The sequence below is a fragment of the Procambarus clarkii genome, chromosome 71 (genome assembly GCF_040958095.1).
Source record: "Procambarus clarkii isolate CNS0578487 chromosome 71, FALCON_Pclarkii_2.0, whole genome shotgun sequence".
In the NCBI taxonomy this organism is placed as follows: domain Eukaryota; kingdom Metazoa; phylum Arthropoda; class Malacostraca; order Decapoda; family Cambaridae; genus Procambarus; species Procambarus clarkii.
Window position 1 is genome coordinate 8,461,699 of NC_091220.1, and position 25,103 is coordinate 8,486,801.

Below are 25,103 nucleotides of genomic sequence, written 5' to 3' on the forward strand. Positions count from 1 at the left end.
CCACTACCTTCCTCGAGTTTGCTAACACAAAACGGAGATATTTCATGAAATGGCTGGAAGCAGCACATGTCTCTACTTTTACAGAACTCGTCAACCTGATGCTAGTTGAAGAATTCTTGAGGCGTGTGCCGCCTCCTGTCCGTCTCTACTTAGCAGATAAAGAAGAAACCGACTACCTGAAGTGTGCTAAGCCGGCTGACACTTACAGCCTCATCCACCGGCTGACACCCGAACCATCCTCCAGTAAGAAGTCGTGGTACAGTTACGAGAAAGTGAGCCCCGATCAAGCTGGTTCGCAACTGTACTGCAAGTATTGTAGACTCTATGGACATACCATAGACAAGTGTGGTAAGTCTCAATACAAGGGAACCACTGACCCACAGAAACCCAAACCAACTCCTCCTAAGTCCGGTAAGCCTGTGATGAATGTTGGTGTTAATGTTAATGATCTTTCTCTTTTCAGTAACCACCTGTATACTGGAACTGTCTCTGCCAACGGTTCAAATCCGGAGGGACGTTTCAAATTGAAGATCTTGAGGGACACAGCGGCTCTTCAATCGATCATCTTGAAGTCGGCTGTGCCCAACATCGTCTACACCAGAGAAACTGTCTTCATCACTGACCTCACTGCTACCACTCCATACCCTCTCGCCAGAGTCCACCTGGATTGTCCCTACGTGAACGGAGAAGTCCAAGTCGCCGTCAGGGAAAAGCCTTTTCCCATGCCTGGAGTGCAACTTCTCCTAGGCAACGACTTGGCAGAAGACCTGCAACCGACCAACCTGATCGTCATGGACAAACCCCAGGTGTGTAACTCTGTGCCAAGTAACCCTATTCTAGCGTATGTTCCAGCAGAGGTTCAAGAGAGTGATGAAGTTTCTCCTCCGGTTCTCGTGACCACCCGTGCACAAGCCGCACGTCCACAGCCAGCTGACTCTACTGCAACCGCTGTCCCTCAAGACCCTCAGAAACTACCCCCGCATCTGACCAAGTTGGAGTTCCGTAAGTTGCAGAGGGAAGATCTTACTTTAACACCATTGTTTTTCCAGGCTGAGACTCAACCCGACAGTATTCCTGGGTTCTTCCTAGAGAACGACTTGCTCTACCGCAGATATAGACCCAGTAAACTGAAGGAGGAGGACGATTGGGCCAACATCGAACAACTTGTGATTCCTACCAGCCTGCGTCCCACTATTCTACTCCTGGCCCACGGAGCGCTCTCCCACTACGGCTTCAACAGGACTTACCATGGAATTCGTCAAGACTACTACTGGCCAGGTATGGTAAATAGCGTCAAACAGTACGTAAAACAGTGTCATACATGTCAGATGGCAGGCAAACCGAACATCTCCATTCCCAGAGCGCCACTGATTCCCATACAGGTGCCTGTGGAACCTTTCCACAGACTCATAATAGACTGTGTTGGTCCTTTACCTCGGACCAGTTCGGGTAACGCCTATATCTTAACCATCCTGTGTCCTACCACCAGATTTCCCATAGCAGTTCCAGTGAAGAACATCACGGCTGCTACGGTTGTAAAACATCTATTGAAGATCTTCACTCAATATGGATTTCCCAGGGAGATTCAGAGCGACTGTGGTACCAACTTCACCAGTGATCTCTTCAAAAGGACACTGGAGGAGTTCAACATCAAACAGGTATTGTCCAGCCCCTATCATCCTGCTTCACAGGGTTCTCTTGAACGTAGTCATCAGACTATCAAAGCACTCTTGAAAAAGTTTTGTAGTGAAACCTCTAAGGATTGGGATAAGCAAATCGACCTTATAATGTGTATTTACAGAAGTCTCCCCAATGAGTCCCTAGGAGTATCTCCTTATGAGATGCTCTACGGCCGTAAGTGCCGTACTCCCCTTAAGGCTTTCAAAGACTCTCTCAGAGATGCCACCCTCAGTGAGCATCAGAATGTGCCCCAGTTTCTTCAAAACCTTCAACACATTCTAGAGAGAGTCCACCGTTTTGCCCATAATAATCTATTGAAAGCCCAGGAGAGGATGAAGACTCATTACGACCAGACCAGCAAAGTACGAAAATTTAAGCCAGGAGACTTCATTCTAGCATACTTCCCTATCCCAGGTTCACCTTTACAAAACAGGTTTTCAGGACCCTATTGCGTCAAAGAGTGCAGAAATAACAACAACTACGTCATAGAGACTCCAGATAGGCGGCGGAAGACCCAGCTATGCCACGTCAACCTCCTGAAGCAATATAATGGTACTCCTCCCACTGTCCTGATTAACTGTTCTACCTCCACAGAACCCTACATCCACAGTGAGACCTTCCCAGCTTCTCCTCCCGAAAGCACTGACAAGGAGTCAGCGCTTTCTAATTCCGAAATCCTTAATGATCCTCCCAAATACTTTCAGGATAATAATCGTGCTCCTTTGCCCTATTCTAATTCCACTCTCACCTCGTCAGATAAGCCCTTCATCCTCCATGTCGACGCCAGTGGTACCGACGTTGGTGGTGTCGTGATGCAGCAACGAGGCGAAGAGAATACACCTGTCGGCGACTACTGCTACAAGGAACTACGGAACAATTGGCAAGGAGCTACTCTTCATCATCCTAAAGCTCCACACCTGAAAAGTGTTTGGTCTACCATCAACACGGACCACACCACCCTACACCTCCTGCAGCACGCCCACTTCTCATCTCAACGTCTTCTACTATGGGCTTGCTAACTGAAGAAATTCAACCTGGAGACACGCTATACCAAGATTCCGACAACATCTTAGCCCATGATCTCTCCAGAGTTTATGAAGTAGAAGCGACTGCATCTATTACTCCACCACATAACGACGTACTTCTTCCAGAACCGCAGGCTTCGGGGGAGAGTTGTGACGATAATCTCCTTCAAGAGATTGAGCCTGCTCTTCCCTCCAAAAATACGTCGTTACAAATATATAAAACTACTATGGAAGAAATGTCCAACAACGACAACAACATCTCCAAGGTTTGCCAGAGAGCAAAACGTATGCAGCCAGGAACACCTGCTCAGCCTCAAACCGCCAAACTACCTGTCTTGTTGCCGGCTCCTCGCTGATTGGCCGTCGGTCAGGCTGCAACTGCACTCCACCCACCATACTACTTGATGTCTGGGGCCGCCACGACCTCAGTCCTCAGAATATTCAGTGCTTTCATACGGTTAACACTTCTTCCTGGAAGACTAAGCTTTGGCTTACGTGTACTAAGAGAGGTGATAGCTTAAAGCCAATATTCCTGCACCTCTCATTTTATTGTATATTGCACAGCTTGTTATTGCTCACTTGTCTTAACGTAACATTTCATTTTGTCATTTACTTATTCTTATTATTTTGATTGATTGATTTTATTATACGAATTTGTATGTCCATTTTATTCATGTTTTGTTTATCTAACGTAATTAAAATTCCATTGTTAAAATTTACTTGTGTTTTGTGTGTCTTCTCCTTACCTTACCACAGACGAAGTTCCAGATTTTCTAATTTTTTTTATTCTATGTGACGAGGCCATACCCCTAGCTTTGAACAGCCGAACACCAACGCGTTACCGTCACAATATATATATATATATATATATATATATATATATATATATATATATATATATATATATATATATATATATATATATATATATATATATATAATGTCGTACCTAGTAGCCAGAATGCACTTCTCAGCCTACTATGCAAGGCCCGATTTGCCTAATAAGCCAAGTTTTCATGAATTAATATATTTTCTCTATTTTTTTTCTTATGAAAAGATAAAGCTACCCATTTCATTATGTATGAGGTCATTTTTTTTTTTATTTTAGTTAAAATTAACGTAGATATATGACCGAACCTAACCAACCCTACCTAACCTAACCTAACCTATCTCTATAGGTTAGGTCAGGTTAGGTAGCCGAAAATGTTAGGTTAGGTTAGGTTAGGTAGTAAAAAAATAAATAATTCATGAAAACTTGGCTTATTAGGCAAATCGGACCTTGCATAGTAGGCTGAGAAGTGCGTTCTGGCTACTAAGTACGACATTATATTGTGACGGTAACGCGTTGGTGTTCGGCTGTTTCAAAAACTAGGGGTATGGCCTCGTCACATATAGAAACAAAAAAGAGAAAATCTGGAACTTCGTCTGTGGTAAGGTAATGGGAAGACACACAAAACACAAGTAAATTTAACAATGAGATTTTAATTACGTTAGAAAAGCAAAACATGAATAAAATGGACATAAAATTCGTATCATAAAATCAATCAATCAAAATAATAAGAATAATCAAATGGCAAAATGAAAAGTTACGTTAAGACAAGTGAGTAATAACAAGTGAATAATATACAATGCAAAATATGGGTGCAGGAATATTAGCTTTAAGCTGCCACCTCTCTTAGAACACGTAAGCCAGAGCTTAGTCTACCAACGAGACGTGTTAACTTGTGGAAAGCACTGGATATTCTGAGGTCTGCAGGTCTTGGTGGCCCCAGACATCAGGTAGTGTGGCGGTGGAGGAGCAGGTGCGACTGACCACCAGCCAATCAGCGATGAGCAGGCAACGGACAGGTAGTTTGGTGGTTCGAGTGGTGGAGGCGGAGCAGGTGTTCCTGGTGCTGAATACGTTTGCTCTCTGGCAAACCTGGGTGTTGTACTTGTTGGATATTTCTTCCATATTAGTTGTATAGGGATGTATTGTGACGAACTTAGGAGGGAAGAGCAGGCTCAATCTCTTGAAGGAGATTATCGTCACAACTCTCCCCCGAAGCCTGCGGTTCTGGAAGAAGTACGTCGTTATGTGGGGGAGTAATAGATGGAGTCGCTTCTACTTCATAAACTCTGGAGAGGGCATCGGCTATGTTGTCAGAACCCTTGATATAGCGGATCTCCAGGTTGAAATCTTGTAAATACAGAGCCCATCGTAGAAGACGCTGGTTAGTGAATTGGGCTTGATGTAGGAAGCGGAGAGGGTTGTGGTCTGAGAAGATGGTTGTAGACCTGGCGCCTTGTAGGTACGGAGCGAAGTGTTGGAGGTTCAGGACGATGGATAGTAGCTCCTTTTCAATAGTGCTGTAGTTCCTCTGGTGTGGTTTCAATTTGTAGCTGTAGTAGCTGACAGGTAGAACCTCCTCGCCTCGTTGTTGCATCAGGACACCACCAACGCCGGTACCACTGGCGTCGACATGAAGGACGAAAGGTTTGGTGATATCTGGCGAGGCGAAAATGGGATTAGAACAGAGGAGGAATTTGAGTTGTTCGAAAGCAACGGTTTGCTGCATGGTCCACTTATACCATTGCTTGGGACTGGTTATTAGGATTAGAGGTGTGGCGACTGTACTGAAATTTCTCACAAACCTACGATAGTAGGAGGCAAGACCAAGGAAGCGCAGGAGCTGCTTCCTGATGGTAGGCTGTGGATAATGCTGGATGGCTTGAGTGTGTATGTTTAACGGAGCTAGGCTGCCACTCCCTATTACATGACCCAGATAACGCACTTTACCTTTCGCGAAGGTGGACTTGCCCAGGTTGATGGTAAGGCCGGCTGTCAGGAGCTTGGCGAACAGACGTCGCAGCTGGAGCAGATGTTCACTCCAGGTGTTGGATGCTACGACGATATCGTCCAGGTAGGCGTATGTGTTATCCAAGCCCTGGATGACACGATTGACAGCTCTCTGAAAGGTGGCCGGGGCATTACATAGTCCGAAAGGAAGGCGTTCATATCTGAAAAGTCCAAAAGGAGTGATAAAGGCAGATATCTCTTTAGCTCGCTCCGTTAGACACACTTGATAGTACCCCTTCAGCAAGTCCACTTGGGACAAGTACTGGGCACTACCAATGGCGTCAAGGATGTCATCTATCCTTGGCAAGGGGTAAGCATCCTTGACCGTTACGTTATTCAATTTACGATAGTCAGTACATAACCGCACCTTACCTTGGGGTTTGGGCACCAAGATACAGGGTGAGGCCCAGGGGGACTCACAAGGTGTAGCCAGTCGATGATCCAAGAGGTACTGCACCTCAGCACGCATGACTTCCTTCTTGCTCGGGCTGATTCGGTAGAAGGGTTGACGAATCGGCCGGGTGTCAGGGAGCAGTTGGATATCGTGCTGGGTAACATTACACTCTTGGGGGTCATCTCGGAACAACTCCTGATGTTCTCTGAAGATCTTGACAAGAGGTGCACTATGATTGTCCTGAAAGTATTTGGGAAGATCATTAAGGATTTCGGAATTAGAAAGCGCTGACTCCTTGTCAGTGCTTTCGGGAGAAGCTGGGAAGGTCTCACTGTGGATGTAGGGTTCTGTGAAGGTAGAATAGTTTATCATGACAGTGCTGGTGTTGACTTCTTGATGTGCTGTGCCTCGCAAGCGTCAAGCCGTCTGCTCTCGCTGTATCTATCGATGATTTCTGTGTTGTTTGCTAGGATTTCTCTGGCGATGGTTTGGTTGTGGGAAGAGATTCTGTGTTACTTAATGGAGCCCTGTTGCTTGTGCATCGTTGGGCGCCTAGAAAGAGATGTTGTTGTCTTGCCTATATACTGGGTCAACCTTCCTGAATTCTTCAGGAGGTTGACGTGGCACAGCTGGGTCTTCTGCCGCCTATCTGGAGTCTCGAGAACGTAGTTGTGGTTGTTTCTGCACTCCTTGATGCGGTAGGGTCCTGAAAACCTGTTTTGTAAAGGAGAACCTGGGATAGGGAAGTATGCTAGCACGAAGTCTCCCGGCTTAAATTTTCTTACTTTGCTGGTCTGGTCGTAATGAGTCTTCATCCTCTCTTGGGCTTTCAATAGATTATCTTTGGCAAAACTGTGTACCCTCTCTAGAATGTGTTGTAGGTTTTGAAGAAACTGGGGCACATTCTGATGCTCACTGAAGGTGGCATCACGTAGAGAGTCTTTGAAAGCTTTGAGAGGAGTACGGCACTTACGTCCGTAGAGCATCTCATAAGGAGTTACTCCTAGAGACTCATTGGGAAGACTTCTATAGATGCACATAATCAAATCTATTTGCTTATCCCAATCCTTAGAGGTTTCATTACAAAACTCCTTCAGGAGTGCTTTAATAGTCTGATGACTACGCTCAAGAGAACCCTGTGAAGCAGGATGATAGGGGCTGGACAATACCTGTTTGATGTTGAACTCTTCCAGTGTCCTCTTGAAGAGATCACTGGTGAAGTTGGTGCCACAGTCGCTCTGAACCTCCCTTGGAAATCCATACTGGGTGAAGATCTTCAATAAGTGCTTCACAACCGTAGCAGCCGTAATGTTCTTAACTGGAACTGCTATGGGGAATCTGGTGGTAGGACACACGATGGTTAGGATATAGGCGTTACCTGAACTGGTCCGAGGTAAAGGACCAACACAGTCTATAATAAGTCTGTGGAAAGGTTCCGCAGGCACCTGTATGGGAGTCAGTGGTGCTCTGGGGATAGAGATGTTCGGTTTACCTGCCAGCTGACATGTATGACACTGTTTGACGTACTGTTTGACGCTATTTACCATACCTGGCCAGTAGTAGTCTTGACGGATTCCATGGTAGGTCTTGTTAAATCCGTAGTGTGAGAGTGCTCCGTGGGCCAGGTGTAGAATAGTGGGCCGCAGGCTGGCAGGAATCACTAGTTGTTCGACGTTGGCCCAATCGTCCTCCTCCTTCAGTTTACTGGGTCTATATCTGCGGTAGAGCAAGTCGTTCTCTAGGAAGAACCCAGGAATACTGTCGGGTTGAGTCTCAGCCTGGAAAAACAATGGTGTTAAAGTAAGATCTTCCCTCTGCAACTTACGGAACTCCAACTTGGTCAGATGCGGGGGTAGTTTCTGAGGGTCTTGAGGGACAGCGGTAGCAGTAGAGTCAGCTGGCTGTGGACGTGCGGCTTGTGCACGGGTGGTCACGAGAACCGGAGGAGAAACTTCATCACTCTCTTGAACCTCTGCTGGAACATACTCTAGAATAGGGTTACTTGGCACAGAGTTACACACCTGGGGTTTGTCCATGACGATCAGGTTGGTCGGTTGCAGGTCTTCTGCCAAGTCGTTGCCTAGGAGAAGTTGCACTCCAGGCATGGGAAAAGGCTTTTCCCTGACGGCGACTTGGACTTCCCCGTTCACGTAGGGACAATCCAGGTGGACTCTGGCGAGAGGGTATGGAGTGGTAGCAGTGAGGTCAGTGATGAAGACAGTTTCTCCGGTGTAGACGATGTTGGGCACAGCCGACTTCAAGATGATCGATTGTAGAGCCGCTGTGTCCCTCAAGATCTTCAATTTGAAACGTCCCTCCGGATTTGAACCGTTGGCAGAGACAGTTCCAGTATACAGGTGGTTACTGAAAAGAGAAATATCATTAACATCAACACCAACATTCATCACAGGCTTACCGGACTTAGGAGGAGTTGGTTTGGGTTTTTGTTGGTCAGTGGTTCCCTTGTATTGAGACTTACCACACTTGTCTATGGTATGTCCATAGAGTTTACAATACTTACAGTACAATTGCGAGCCAGCTTGATCGGTACTCACTTTCTCGTAACTGTACCAAGACTTCTTACTGGAAGGTGGTTCTGGTGTCAGCCGGTGGATGAGGCTGTAAGTGTCAGCCGCCTTAGCACACTTTAGGTAGTCGGTTTCTTCTTTATCTGCTAAATATAAACGGACAGGAGGCGGCACACGCCTCAAGAATTCTTTAACTAGTATGAGGTTGACGAGTTCTGCAAAGGTAGAGACATGTGCTGCTTCCAGCCATTTCATAAAATATCTCCTTTTGGTATTAGCAAATTCTAGAAAGGTAGTGGTACTTGCCTTTAGGTGGTCACGGAATTTCCTTCGATAGCTTTCGGTGGAGAGAAGGTAGGCGTCCAACACTGCTTGTTTCAGAGTCTGGTAGTCATTCTCAGTCGCCAAAGTACTGAGTGTAACTGCAGCTCTACCTGTGAGATGTACTCTGAGAAGGGTTGTCCATTGGTCGGCAGGCCAACTAAGTTGATTAGCAAGGGTCTCAAAGGTGGTAAAAAATACATCAACTTCTGTCTCTACGAATGGTGGCATTAACTTACTTGCATGTGAAATATTGAAACTGACAGGAAGACTGGCGGTAGCTTGCTGGCGTTGAGCGAGGTGTGTAGTTTCCAACTCTAATTCTTGTTGCCGACATTCCATAGCCAGAGCTGCTTGTTGTTTGTCATGCTCGCGTTGCATATCCAATTGACGTTGTTTTGTTACAAGCTGTATTCGCTCACGTTCACGGAGTATTGCAATCTCACGTTCCTTGAGGGCGATTTCACGTTCTTGTTCTTCTTTCCTCAAGGCGGCTTCCTCTTTCCTCAGTTGTAGAGCTTCTTTTTGTTGTTCGCGTTCGATCTTGGCAAGCTCTATTTTGAGTTTCATCGTTGCCAAATCAGTTTTATCTGCAATAAAGTAAGTTTCGTGAGTTTCAGAGTTAATCTTACCTTCCTCTAAAAGATGATCCAGTAACAGGTTATGTAGTTCATTTTTGTTGGCTTGGTAGGGAACTTCTAGTTGATACTCATGTGCAAGAGTTTGTAATTCAGTCCTCTTGGCACGACTTAAGTTCCCTATTTCACCTGCTGGATCTGCACGGAAAGCTTGGAGACGAAACATGGTGAAATTAGCAAATAAATGCACAACGAATATACTGTTGTGATATGGTGAATGTCAGAAACAGGACAACGTGGCAACTGGTACCTATCCTGTGGAATCGTTAACAATTAATGTTAATTTCAAGATGATAAATGATTAATAAATCAAGGTTGCAGGAAATCTTGTACCCGGTACTCATGTAAGAGGATAAGGGCAAGAAAATCCTACTAAATAAGCGAAACTGAGTTTCTAAAACAAATGAAACAGTTAATTGCCTCAAAAGTGAATTAGGTAGTCCAAGAATGTAGGCATACCTTGCCGAGTCTCTATAGGACATAAACAAGTTTTTTCCACTGAAATTAATATGATACAGAATTAGCGAACTTTTGTGCTCTGAAAAAGATGGCTAATTCCCTACCAATGTAAATATCATCTCTGACCGACGTGTAGGGGTGCGAGGTGTCAACTGGTGACGAGAACTGCTGCTGAGGTCCCAATTCAGCAACTAAAGTTCGTGCGAGAGGAACTATGGCCATCTTTATCCTCCTACCGTCGGATTGCAGAAGATTAGGTACACTTGATCCGGGGACAGACCACAGTACCAGGGTACCAATATGATGATCTGCCGAAAATATGAGAAATATCCTAGGGACAAAAGATGGTAAACACGAGTAATAACACGGAGGGAGAGATGACCAATTAAGAGAATGACTGAGGCCTACAGTCACCACGTAATCCAAAGTTGTCTCACCTTCAACATATGCTACTCTCGGAATGCACAATACACACAGCACCATATGAAAATAAAATTGAATATTGAAAATAGTGAAAAGCTACTTTACCAAAGCCAAGTATGATTACCACAAATTTACAATCTGGTACCAGTACCTGAGTGAAGCTCCCGGACAGGCCCCCATGAAATGTGACGGTAAAGCGTTGGTGTTCGGCTGTTTCAAAAGCTGGGGGCAGGGCCTCGTCACATAACAAAAAAAAAAGAGAAGTTTGTCCTTTTGTCTGTGGTAAGGTAATGGGAAGACACACAAAACACAAAGTATAAACAATGAAATTTTAATTACTCAAGAAAACAAGATATGAATAAAGACAATCTCGTAAAATTCAAAACAAGTCAACAAACAAAACAACATGAATAATTACTGGCAGTGAAAATTTACTCTAAGACAAACAAGTGCAAGTAAAATAAATCAAATAAGTGAGGTGCTGAGAATACTGGCTTCAAGCTGCCACCTCCCTTAGTACACGACAGCCAGGGCTTAGCCTACTATAGAGAGATGTCAACTCCAAGGAGCACAGGGATATTCTGAGGAGACGGCGTGCTGCTGGCCCAGACGTCGACTCATGTGGTGGCGTGAGTGCAGGTGCGGCGACACACCAGCCAATCAGCAACAGGCAGGCGGAGAATGAGTAGTTTGCTGGTTGACAGCGGGCGGTAGCCGGTGTGTCTGGTGGTGCACTGGTACGCTTTGCTTCCTGGGCAAAACGTTTGGCGATACTGGTGGACGTATCTTCAATATAGTATCTTGTACTTGAACGACGTAAATGTGTAGGGAAGAGCAGGCTCAATCTCTCTTGAAAGAGATTATCATCACAATATATATATATATATATATATATATATATATATATATATATATATATATATATATATATATATATATATATATATACGCACTTCTCAGCCTACTATGCAAGGCCCGATTTGCCTAATAAGCCAAGTTTTCATGAATTAATATATTTTCTCTAATTTTTTTCTTATGAAATGATTAAGCTACCCATTTCATTATGTATGAGGTCAATTTTTTTTTTATTGAAGCTAAAATTAACGTAGATATATGACCGAACCTAACAAACCCTACCTAACCTAACCTAACCTATCTTAATAGGTTAGGTTAGGTTAGGTGGCAGAAAAAGTTAGGTTAGGTTAGGTTAGGTAGGTTAGGTAGTCGAAAAACAATTAATTCATGAAAACTTGGCTTATTAGGCAAATCGGGCCTTGCATAGTAGGCTGAGAAGTGCGTTCTGGCTACTAGGTACGACATATATATATATATATATATATATATATATATATATATATATATATATATATATATATATAACTAATATATATATATATATATATAACTATATGGGTTCGAGTCACTTCTGGGGTGTGAGTTTTCAGTTGCATATTGTCCTGGGGACCATTCAGGCCTGTTCGCATTTGTGTTCCTCACGTGTGCCCCAAAGAATGAGGTGATTTGGTAAAATGCTATGCCCAAGATTACTATCCGAGTGCCGGCGGTGGGGTGGTTCAAATAGCTTAGGCTATCACCTCATTATGTCCGGTCGTGATGGTCAAGTGGATTAAGGCGTCTTGTACATACCAGTTGCGTTGCTCCTGGGAGTATGGGTTCGAGTCACTTCTGGGGTGTGAGTTTTCAGTTGCATATTGTCCTGGGGACCATTCAGGCTTGTTCGCATATATATATATATATATATATATATATATATATATATATATATATATATATATATATATATATATATATATATATATGCGAACAAGCCTGAATGGTCCCCAGGACAATATGCAACTGAAAACTCACACCCCAGAAGTGACTCGAACCCATACTCCCAGGAGCAACGCAACTGGTATGTACAAGACGCCTTAATCCACTTGACCATCACGACCGGACATAATGAAGTGATAGCCTAAGCTATTTGAACCACCCCACCGCCGGCACTCGGATAGTAATCTTGGGCATAGCATTTTACCAAATCACCTCATTCTTTGGGGCACACGTGAGGAACACAAATGCGAACAGGCCTGAATGGTCCCCAGGACAATATGCAACTGAAAACTCACACCCCAGAAGTGACTCGAACCCATATAGTTATATATATATATATTAGTTATATATATATATATATATATATATATATATATATAACTAATATATATATATATAACTATATGGGTTCGAGTCACTTCTGGGGTGTGAGTTTTCAGTTGCATATTGTCCTGGGGACCATTCAGGCCTGTTCGCATTTGTGTTCCTCACGTGTGCCCCAAAGAATGAGGTGATTTGGTAAAATGCTATGCCCAAGATTACTATCCGAGTGCCGGCGGTGGGGTGGTTCAAATAGCTTAGGCTATCACTTCATTATGTCCGGTCGTGATGGTCAAGTGGATTAAGGCGTCTTGTACATACCAGTTGCGTTGCTCCTGGGAGTATGGGTTCGAGTCACTTCTGGGGTGTGAGTTTTCAGTTGCATATTGTCCTGGGGACCATTCAGGCTTGTTCGCATATATATATATATATATATATATATATATATATATATATATATATATATATATATATATATATGCGAACAAGCCTGAATGGTCCCCAGGACAATATGCAACTGAAAACTCACACCCCAGAAGTGACTCGAACCCATACTCCCAGGAGCAACGCAACTGGTATGTACAAGACGCCTTAATCCACTTGACCATCACGACCGGACATAATGAGGTGATAGCCTAAGCTATTTGAACCACCCCACCGCCGGCACTCGGATAGTAATCTTGGGCATAGCATTTTACCAAATCACCTCATTCTTTGGGGCACACGTGAGGAACACAAATGCGAACAGGCCTGAATGGTCCCCAGGACAATATGCAACTGAAAACTCACACCCCAGAAGTGACTCGAACCCATATAGTTATATATATATATATATTAGTTATATATATATATATATATATATATATATATATATATATATATATAATGTCGTACCTAGTAGCCAGAACGCACTTCTCACCCTACTATGCAAGGCCCGATTTGCCTAATAAGCCAAGTTTTCATGAATCAATTGTTTTTCGACTACCTAACCTAACCTAACCTAACTTTTTCTGCCACCTAACCTAACCTACCCTATTAAGATAGGTTAGGTTAGGTTAGGTAGGGTTTGTTAGGTTCGGTCATATATCTACGTTAATTTTAGCTTCAATAAAAAAAAATTGACCTCATACATAATGAAATGGGTAGCTTAATCATTTCATAAGAAAAAAATTAGAGAAAATATATTAATTCATGAAAACTTGGCTTATTAGGCAAATCGGGCCTTGCATAGTAGGCTGAGAAGTGCGTATATATATATATATATATATATATATATATATATATATATATATATATATATATATATATATATATATATATATATATATATATATATATATATATATATATATATATTAGTATATTTTGGTAGCAGTCTTTCCTGTAGGCATATATTATTAAATATGACCGAAAAAGTAAGATTAATAATTCTAACACGAATTTTCTCGATCTTTCTCACGTTTCTTTTCACTGTTGATGGTAATTCAAAGATCAATTCTCCAAAATTCATTTTTATTTCTAGCCTGACGCGACACTTGAGCGCGTTTCGTAAAACTTATTACATTTTCAAAGACTTTACTTTACAAACACACAACTGAAACTGAATAGAGCTTACACATCTTCGATTTTATATCTACATTTTGGTGAGGTGGATGAGGTGAAAACAAATTTTCAACAATGGGTTTTGAATGGGTATTAAATTCAAACACAAGACAGAACACGAAACCATAGGTATTGAATGGAAGTAATTGTAGAAAGCCTATCGGTCCATATTTCTTGATGCTTCTATATTGGAGCGGAGTCTTGAAGTGGGTAGAATATAGTTGTGCACTAATTGGCTGTTGATTGCTGGTGTTGACTTCTTGATGTGTAGTGCCTCGCAGACGTCAAGCCGCCTGCTATCGCTGTATCTATCGATGATTTCTGTGTTGTTATGGAGGAAACGTTCCTCCCATAAAACGGAGGAAAGGGTCCTGAAAGATATTGTCAGTAGAAACGTTATCCCTACAGACAAAAATCAGAAGATACAACTGACGATTTACTATAAAACCAGAAAAACGGCCAGCCTACTCATGAGAAACTCTCCAGACACAAAGCAGAATACTTTAAAAGAGACCAACGTCGTCTATGCCTTCAAATGCCCTCTTGGGGACTGTAAGCCTCAAAAAACACAGTATATAGGCAAGACAACAACATCTCTTTCCAGGCGTTTAACGATGCATAAGCAACAGGGCTCCATTAAGGAACATATAATCTCTTCCCACAAACAAACCATCACCAGAGAAATCTTAGCAAACAACACAGAAATCATCGATAGATACAGCGATAGCAGGCGGCTTGATGTCTGCGAGGCACTACACATCAAAAAGTCAACACCAGCAATCAACAGCCAATTAATGCACAACTATATTCTACCCACTTCAAGACTCCACTCCAATATAGAAGCATCAAGAAATATGGACCAATAGGCTTTCTACAATTACTTCCATTCAATACCCATTGTTTCGTGTTCTGTCTTGTGTTTGAATTTAATACCCATTCAATACCAATTGTTGAAAGTTTGTTTTCACCTCATCCACCTCACCCAAATGTAGATATAAACTCGAAGATGTGTAAACTCTATTCAGTTTCAGTTGTGTGTTTGTAAACTAAAGTCTTTGAAAATGTAATAAGTTTTACGAAACGCGCTCAAGTGTCGCGTCAGACTAGAAATAAAAATTATATATATATATATATATATATATATATATATATATATATATATATATATATATATATATATATATATATATATATGATCGATGTTCCCTTCGGGAATCTTAATTTTAAGATGAATAGGAAAACCAGGGATATACCGAACATCTTGTATCAGAATCTTTACTTTAAAAAACATAACGTTTCGAATACTTCTCGTATTCGTCATCAGATCTAAAAGAAAAAACAGAAATCACAGTCAAATAGCTGGTAAACAAAGAACTCATACTGAATATAATTGCCTATCAAAGAAAGGAAAATGCTTAAAAAACAAAACACTTAAGCGCACTTAAAGTGATCAATATAAATAAAACTTATTAACTGTCACATATATTAAAACTAATTTAAAATCCATTAAACTACAAGATGAAATTGATAACTACTAAAACAAACCATTCTATTAAACTTACGTGAAGTGATCAGAAGTGAAACTTGATACATAACACATAGATACTAAACACTATAACAAATATTTATATAATGACCACAAATCTACAAAAAATGTATGTAAAATACAAACAGAATAAACGACAATTATAAAGTACTAACCAAAATCTTATAAAAACCTCAAATATTAAATAAAATTAAATACCAAAAAATGTATTATATATCCTAAATAAAAGATTATATTAATGTACAATGTTAAGACTTGAAATAAGTAAGAAAGGGCAAAGACATGGTAAACTAAACAAAATTAAACTACCAAAATAAACTAAAAATCAATTTACAGGGCCTACTGTGCACTATACAGTGTACAATTGAACAGCTGAAAGGTTGCTATTTAACAGAGGCCGCAGCTCCTTTATATATAAGGATTCCATTACTCTCAAATCTGACTGGCCATTCATACAAGTGTCCAGAATTTTAAAATCAGATTCCAGCAGAGAATGATCAAACTCATAACAATGGTTTCTAATCTCCGAAAATGCTGGTTTAGACAATGGTAATCCAGTCCTAAAAGATAATCCCCGGTGCTCAAGTATCCTAATCTTAAAGTTCCGAATGGAACTCCCGACATATCCAGCATTACAGCTGGAACAATTATACATATATACGACATTTGAGCACAAGGGGGTAGGCACTTTATCTTTAAATTTAAAATAAGAGCCTATGGTATTTGTGTTGACAAAAATAAATCTAAAGTCTACTTGAGGATAACACTGCTGCAACAGTCTCCTCAAACGACTCCTTACAGAAAAGCTAATACTGCCATAAAATGGTAATTTAATATATTTAAGATCCCTTTCCACTGTAGTAATCCTACACGATGGATGAAACTTCTTATTTAAGAAATTCCTTATAAAAGTATAAACCATATGCAAAGGATAACCATTATTTGAAAAAAATTTCACATGAAAATTAATTTCCTGATCAAAGTTATTCCAATTAGAACATAAAACAAAGGCCCTATTCAGTAGAGTGTAAATAGCATTTTTCTTAAAAATATCAGGAACAAAGGAATTAAAATTTAAACCTAAACCAGTAAAGGTTGGTTTCCTAAAAACATTAGTGTTGAACCCATTAAGGTTATTCACTTTTACATCAAGAAACGACAATGAATTATCAACTTCACACTCTGCAGTAAACCATATATTACTATGTTGTGTATTAAGATACTCTCTAAATTTCTCAATATGACATTGGTCCCTAAACAACAAAAAAGTGTCACCTACATATCTCCTGTACAAGACTGGTTTAAAGGCCGAAGGACAATTATCAAGCCAATTAATTTCGTGAAAACTCAAAAAAGCATTAGCCAGTGCAGGACCTAAAGGAGACCCCATTGCTACTCCATCAATTTGTTTATAATAAATATTATTAAACATAAAGATGGAGTCTTTAACTGCTATTTCTAACAGTCGTCTGAATATTTTACTACAAAATCCAGACACTAAGTTAGTGTCAGCAAATAATTGACTTACACAGATATCAATGGTTTCCAACAGAGGAATATTAGTAAAAAGTCATTCAACATCGAAACTGGCCATTATAGCTGGGAACTCAAAATTTAAAGAGGAAAGTTCTTTTACAAAATCCTGAGAATTTCTCACAGTAAATTCATTATGCGTTAATGGTTCTAATAATGGAACCAGAAACTTAGCCAGTTTATAATTAAAAGTGCCAATCGCTGATAAAATAGGACGAATCGGTATACCTGATTTATGAACTTTAGGTAACCCATATAAGATGCCAGGCTTAGAGCCAGTTGCAAGTAATTTAGTATAATCGAAAAGAGAGTCTTTCAAACTTCTTAAAACTCTATTCAGTTTATCCTCACATTTCAAAATATACGAGAATGGGTCTATATCAACCAACGTAAATTTAGAGGGGTCTTCTAACAACCTTTCCACCTTATTAACATACTCTAACTTGTCCAAAACCACTATACCCCTACCTTTATCTGGCCTGGTAATGCAAATACTCCTATCGTTCTTTAAGCCATTAATACACTCCAATTTCCTTTTGTCAAAAGGAGGGAATGTAGATCTATATTTACCAAAGTCGTTAAAGACTTCATGTGCTAAGGAGGAAACAGTACTGATGATATTATATATATATATATATATATATATATATATATATATATATATATATATATATATATATATATATATATATATATATATATATATATATATATATATATATATATGTCGTACCTAGTAGCCAGAACTCACTTCTCAGCCTACTATGCAAGGCCCGATTTGCCTAATAAGCCAAGTTTTCATGAATTAATGTTTTTTCGTCTACCTAACCCACCTAACCTAACCTAACCTAGCTTTTTTTGGCTACCTAACCTAACCTTACCTATATATATAGGTTAGGTTAGGTTAGGTAGGGTTGGTTAGGTTCGGTCATATATCTACGTTAATTTTAAATCCAATAAAAAAAATTGACCTCATACATAGTGAAAAGGGTAGCTTTATCATTTCATAAGAAAAAAATTATAGTAAATATATTAATTCAGGAAAACTTGGCTTATTAGGCAAATCGGGCCTTGAATAGTAGGCTGAGAAGTGAGTTCTGGCTACTAGGTACGACATATATATATATATATATATATATATATATATATATATATATATATATGTATGTTGTACCTAGAAGCCAGAACGTCGTACTTGGCCTACTATGCAAGGCCCAATTTGCCAAATTAGCCAAGTTTTCCTGAATTTATATATTTTTCAAATTTTTTTCTTATGAAATGATAAATCTGTCCTTTTCATTAGGTATAAGTGTTACAGTGCCCTCTCCTATTTCTTTCGTTTGCCCGCTTTAAGAGTCATATCAGCTCTCCCTACTGATTCTCTGAGGTTCAGGGAGTCTGTTGATATATGTGGCGACCAGACCGACTGCCAGGTAAAGGAGAAAGTTACATTATAAGTTGTAAGTAAGGGGAAACTGGCGCCCTGATATAAAACGAAAGAGTATCCCCTACTGTAGATATGACGTTTTGGAAGGGACACTAGCCGATCGCGGATTGGCCGACTTAGGTCGCGGGCGACCAATCAGGGCCCACCATTACGTCACCGAGTGCCCCGGTGTTATGATCTCAGCCTGCAGGAGAAACGAGTCTCCCTCCTTGAGAGTTATTCATCAAGCCTGACCTGATTAGAAGGTCTAGCAAATATTGAGGTAATAACCCATATGTAAAAAAGTTGCTTGGATATATATAACAATTTAAGATTATAGGCAATGAAGAAGGAAACAGATAAATGACTGGCTAGGAGATGTGGACATTTTGCTGGAGGCGTGAGGCTCGCTTCTGGAGGGGCTTTGACCTCACTTGAGTGCCAGACATCGCAGGGGAAAGCTGCGCTCCGTTGAGCTCCCGCCAGAAGGGAACCCCTAGTGATATATCTCGAAGAGAAGAGAAGTGTGCAGACGTACCAGCTGTGGAACCGAGCTGGGAACGTTGTGGTCTCAAGTCCTGGTCGACGAAGTGTTTATTAAATCGCCCAGAGGCATTATTGTGGGCCGTGGAAGCGCCGTGACCAGACGCCGTCAGAGGGAGAGCGCCCTCGACCAGTTAATCTGTGGTAAGCACGATATACGCCAGTTCATAGTGATTGCTTGTAGTTGGTCGTGTGCCCAGCGACAGTAGCAATGTTTATTTATAAGTTAGACATGTTTTAATAAGGCAGAAGGCCTGAAATAAGAGAGTGGAGAGAGAGGAACACGGAGCGACGTCCATCCCCTCTGAGCGCTGGTGGGCAACTGAGGGAGCCTGGCCCATGACGGAGGAAGACCCTCCCAGCGAGTGAGGACCGCCGCCAGGCGAGGTGGAGTATGGACCCGCCCAAAACGGTGGAGTCCACTCTCACTGTATGTAGAGAACAGATAGAGGTTTGAGGCAAACATATTGTGTGATTATTTTTGTTATGTGTTAAAGGGGAACATTTTATTGGAGTGTCGATGGGTTGCAGGTTTGTCTTTGGGGAAGAAGTTGCTGAGAACTTCGAAGCCAGCCTAGATGAGGTAATTGATGAGACTCCAAGGTAGTGAAGCAGAGGACCTCGAGCTGGGAGGAGAAGCAGTGAAGAGGAGTGTCACATGCTTCTGTAGAGGTGGTGAAGCACCACAGTTGCTCGAGGAAACTTCATGGTGTAGCAGCCAAGAGAGCTGTGGAGGAACCTAGCAGAAGGGTGAAGCACCGTAGTTGCTCAAGGAAACTTCATGATAGCAGCCTGGAGGAGCTGCAGAGGATCCTGGTAGTGAAGCCCGGAAGAACCTGAAGATATCAGGGTAGTGAACTTCCAGAGGTGGAAGGGAAGTTCTGGTGGATTACTTGTAGGGAGTTGATAGTGTTTGGTTGTCATTAGTGTGCAAGACGCAGTGAGAGGTGAGTGGTTGTTTGCATTCTTATGTCAAGGAGTGTTTTATACTGAAGTTTAGAGTTACAGTCGTAGGCTGGATTACCTACAGATGTATGCGTTCCAGGACTGACAGTGATCGATTGATCATTGTTGTGTATCAATGAACATTTATACTGATATATGTTATTGCATTCAAATGCTGATTTTCTATATATATATTATCTTGCTGATGGTGCAACAGTGTATGTAGACTTGATCAACTTGAGGTGGTTGATAGTATCAGGTGGTGAACCAGGAGATAGGATACCACTTGATAAGCTGATAATAGAGTTCTGATGGTGTTGGAGTGCAACCTGATTGTAATATTATAGAGAATAGGATTCATTATTATTATATGTGTGTATGTATTGTGTATGTGCTCTGTCCAGTAAATGTATCACAATTTGCTGGTGTTTGCCCTTGTCCTAGTGAGGCTTCCCAGGAGGTAGTAAAGAAGGAGAGAGAGAAAGAACCAAGAACCACTGCTGTGGACAGGGTAGAAGGTAATACTAATAAGTCAAAAGGGGATTGAGGAGATCATATCACCTAAGGAGAGAGTGGGGAGTCACAGCGGCTCGAGTGGGTGTGTGCACGTGACAACGAGGCTAAGTGTTGGAGCCGCATCCCCTAAACGTGTGACGTTGAGCCCCTCTCCAAGAGCCAGAAGCGCCAAGGGTGATCTAGTATAAGCACTCTACCGAGTTGTGGGTTGGGTTGACCGTAGAAAAGGATCAACGACGACAACACCAACCAACCCACAGTCTATAATACCGGGCGGCGCCAACGTCAGAGTTGACATGACCTTGGAAGTGAGAGGACGCACCTCGGTCAGCTCTCAAGAATTTGAGGCTCTACAAGCCTTTCTTAGTGGATTAGTGCTGGCTATCGCAGCCCATCTGATGTATTGGAGACCCCGCGCTTCTGGGAAGCAAAAAGAAACCAAGTTTATTGAGCAAAAGAGTGCCAAACTTGGAAAATATTCGGCGGCGACGCTGGGCGGCGACGCTGGACGTTGAGGGCCTGGAAAGGTGTGGCGGGCAAGTCTAGCTGTGACTGGGTCACATCCACTGAGGGTTTTGGAAGGACGACATCGTTCCTAGGACAAGGAGCCACGCCTTGTGGAAGGGGCGAGTGTGGGAAAATAGTGATTAGCTCAGCGCCCATCGATGAACCAGGATTGGGGTAGCTGAATCTCAGGGATTGGAACGGCGACAACGCGAAGGCTCCACGACACCTGAGGACCTGTGGAACGTTCCTGGATCGTCGAGGATCGACTCAGGAAGCGTGGGAACCTCACACCATCGAGGGACAGGCGTCGTGAGCCAGGAATGTAAGGTAGATCATTTTCCCTCCCATTACCCCTTGTATGAGTAGGCTAGTTAGGCCACAATATTTACTTATGTACGTGGCAACAGGACATTAATACTTTAGTAGTAGAATAGGCTGCAAGGCAGCTTGTGTCCAGGACTGTCAGAGGGGACAGTGTGTATGGATGGCAGGACAGTGAAGAAGAGGCGCCGACGTGGTGAAGAGGCCCTCCTGTGAGAGTGTGGGACTCCTGTCTTTCTGCCCAGTTGAAGGAGTGTTGGAGGTCGTGGAAGAAGAGGCTGACGATCTCCAGACTTATTATCCTTATTTCCATATTCATGTATTACTTGTGATTGTGTGTGTGTTCATGTAATTTGCATCAGTAAATTCATACATTTTATCACTGTGTTTAAGTGTGCCTCCATTTATAATATTTCTCTATGAGCATACACGAAGGTTATCATAGTACCACCTAGGGAACACTACGTTCTCTATAGAAGTTCTTATTGCCTGGTGAGTGGTAAAGACAGCACAGACTTACATAAAAGTGTACCCTTAGCCATCCGATCAGTATCAGTGCCTGAATGGTGGCAACTATTAACGTAGTGGCTAGAGAGAGGTAAAGCCACGCAGACCTTCCTGGGAGAGTACCCTGGGCCAACAGTCTAGTAGCAGATCTATGGGAGTAGCAATCTTCTGGCTACAAACAATATATAATACACCCACTGAACTGCATTGCTGGGGTGCAGATATGTTAACCCTACTGGCGACCTTGTTAAGAAGAAGATAGAGAAGACAGGCGGGAAAGGAGTTCCTGCAACCTTTTTGTCTGGCAGGCAAGACTCAGAGAGGTTATTGTTATAAGGTAAGCCTGAGTCTTCCTTCGCTCCTCAACGGGTCTAGGCCGGAACTGTTAACAGCAGTGTTCCCGTGTTTGACTGAAGGGCTTCCAGGGTGAATCAGTGGCACCCCCTTTTGTGGTGGAAGCAAAGACCTACGGAGGTGGGCATTGTTGGTCCTCTCCTGTGTGACCAAGGAGACTCTGGTGGATCCCGGGAGTCGGAGGGCTGAGTATTCGGCCTTTTGAGCCCCTAGCAGCCGAGTGCTAGCAGAGCTCCGGCCCACCCCCACGTGACACGACTTATACTGAATTTTGTAACTAGTTTATCAAGATTGTAACTTGCTTAGCTAAATGAATTGTGGGGTTCAGTCCCTGAGCCCATTATGTGCCTCTGTAACCCTTTCCACTACCGCCCACAAGATAGGTATGGGGTGCATAATAAATGAATTAAACCAACTTATTATACAATTTACAATTTAATTATACAATTTACAACGTGCAATTTTACAAAGTTGTGCAATTATATAATAAGTGTAATATAGTTATTCACTTTTTTTTCTTCACCTTGAAAAATTGACATGACTTTTGGAGAACTGCTCTTTCAACTAAACCCTGATGCAAGCATAATAGTTAGAGGAATAGACGCCCCAAACCAGAAGATAGTTAATACAGAATATGCTGTCATATTCAATGAGACATGTTTGTATATATATATATATATATATATATATATATATATATATATATATATATATATATATATATATATATATATATATATATATATATATATATATATATATATATATATATATATATATATGTGTGTGTGTGTGTGTGTGTGTGTGTGTGTGTGTGTGTGTGTGTGTGTGTGTGTGTATATATATATAATGTTTTGAATACTTTTATATATGGTGCTCAAATACAGTATACATGGTGTTCAAATACAGTATACATGGTGTTCAAATACAGTATACATGGTGTTCAAATACAGTATACATGGTGTTCAAATACAGTATGCATGGTGTTCAAATACAGTATGCATGGTGTTCAAATACAGTATACATGGTGTTCAAATACAGTATGCATGGTGTTCAAATACAGTATACATGGTGTTCAAATACAGTATACATGGTGTTCAAATACAGTATGCATGGTGTTCAAATACAGTATACATGGTGTTCAAATACAGTATGCATGGTGTTCAAATACAGTATGCATGGTGTTCAAATACAGTATACATGGTGTTCAAATACAGTATACATGGTGTTCAAATACAGTATGCATGGTGTTCAAATACAGAATGTATGCATGGTGTTTAAATACAGTATCATTATGTTTTGAACGCTTTTATATATGGGGCTCAAATACATTATACATTGTGTTCAAATACAGTATACATGGGGTTCAAATACAGTATAACATCGTGTTCAAATACAGAATGCATGGTGTTCAAATACAGTATACATGTGTTCAAATACAGCAACCTGTTCTCGCACCTGTTTTCTGTCAATATTGGCTTATTTAATAAGTGCATATGTGATATACTAATTGATTGTGAATATTTTAGTTTACCTTGAAAAGCTTCATAGACAGCACCGACCTCACCTAACCTTCTTAGTATGTTAAGATAAGCATCTTATTGCTTCTTATTTACAATTAATACTTAACCTATCAACGGTATAGGTTAAGTAATAATTGTAATTAAGAAGCAATAAGACGAATATCTTAACATACTAAGAAGGTTAGGTGAGGTCGGTGTTTTCTATGAAGCTTTTCAAGGTAAACTAAAATATTCATAATCAATTAGTATGTCATATATGCACTTATTAAATAAGCCAATATTGACTGCTATAATGTGCAACAGCGCCATCTGTTGAACATTATAGCAACATGCACGCTATACTAAATATGTCACGAATTCCATTTCAATGTTTCTGATTGCATTGATAAATTTTATTTTCGTAGATTTCGATTAATTTTATTTTTTAAGTGAATTATGTGTTGTGTAACATTGTCTCACACAACACATGTGTGACATTGTGTTGGAATTGTGTAGTGTTGTTTACCATATTGTTCATTTCGTAAGTATAAGTATAGATGAAACACCTGTGACAGGGAAAAACTATGCTTTTTCATGAAAAACAGCGCCATCTATTGCATGTAAGAGCAACACACATGCTATACTAAATATGTTACAATTCCATTTCAATGTTTCTGATTGCATCGATAAATTGAGTTTTCATAGATTTTGATTTATTTTCATTTTGATTTAATTATTTTGCGTGACTTGGATTGGAATTTAGCTGTGTTGTTTACCAGACCGTTCATTTCGTGAGTATAGTTTATTTTTATATTTTTTCATATTTTCATTTCATTTTTTAAATGTTTTTCTTATATTTCGGTGATGGGAACATCAGACCACTTGATGTTCCCAAGTTTCTGATGGGAACATCAGACCATTTGGGAAGGCATAGGACGAGGGAGTGGGGAAGGGTGGGGATGACGAGGGGACGGGGGAGTTTAGGATGGTTAGGACGAGGGAATAGGGGAATTGAGAATAGTGGGGAGGAAAAAGGGTCATTGGAGTAGGGCATGGTGAGAAGGAAAAGGGGTTGGTGGAGTGGGGAATGGTGGGGAGGACGAGGGGGACAGGGAAGGTTGCGGTGGTTCAGCAACACACATGCATTGCTGAGCCATAGCAACGCGTGGCCGGGTACTGCTAGTATATATATATATATATATATATATATATATATATATATATATATATTTTTATGCGAACAAGCCTGAATGGTCCCCAGGCATATATGCAACTGAAAACTCACACCCCAGAAGTGACTCGAACCCATACTGCCAGGAGCACTCTGCAACTGGTGTACA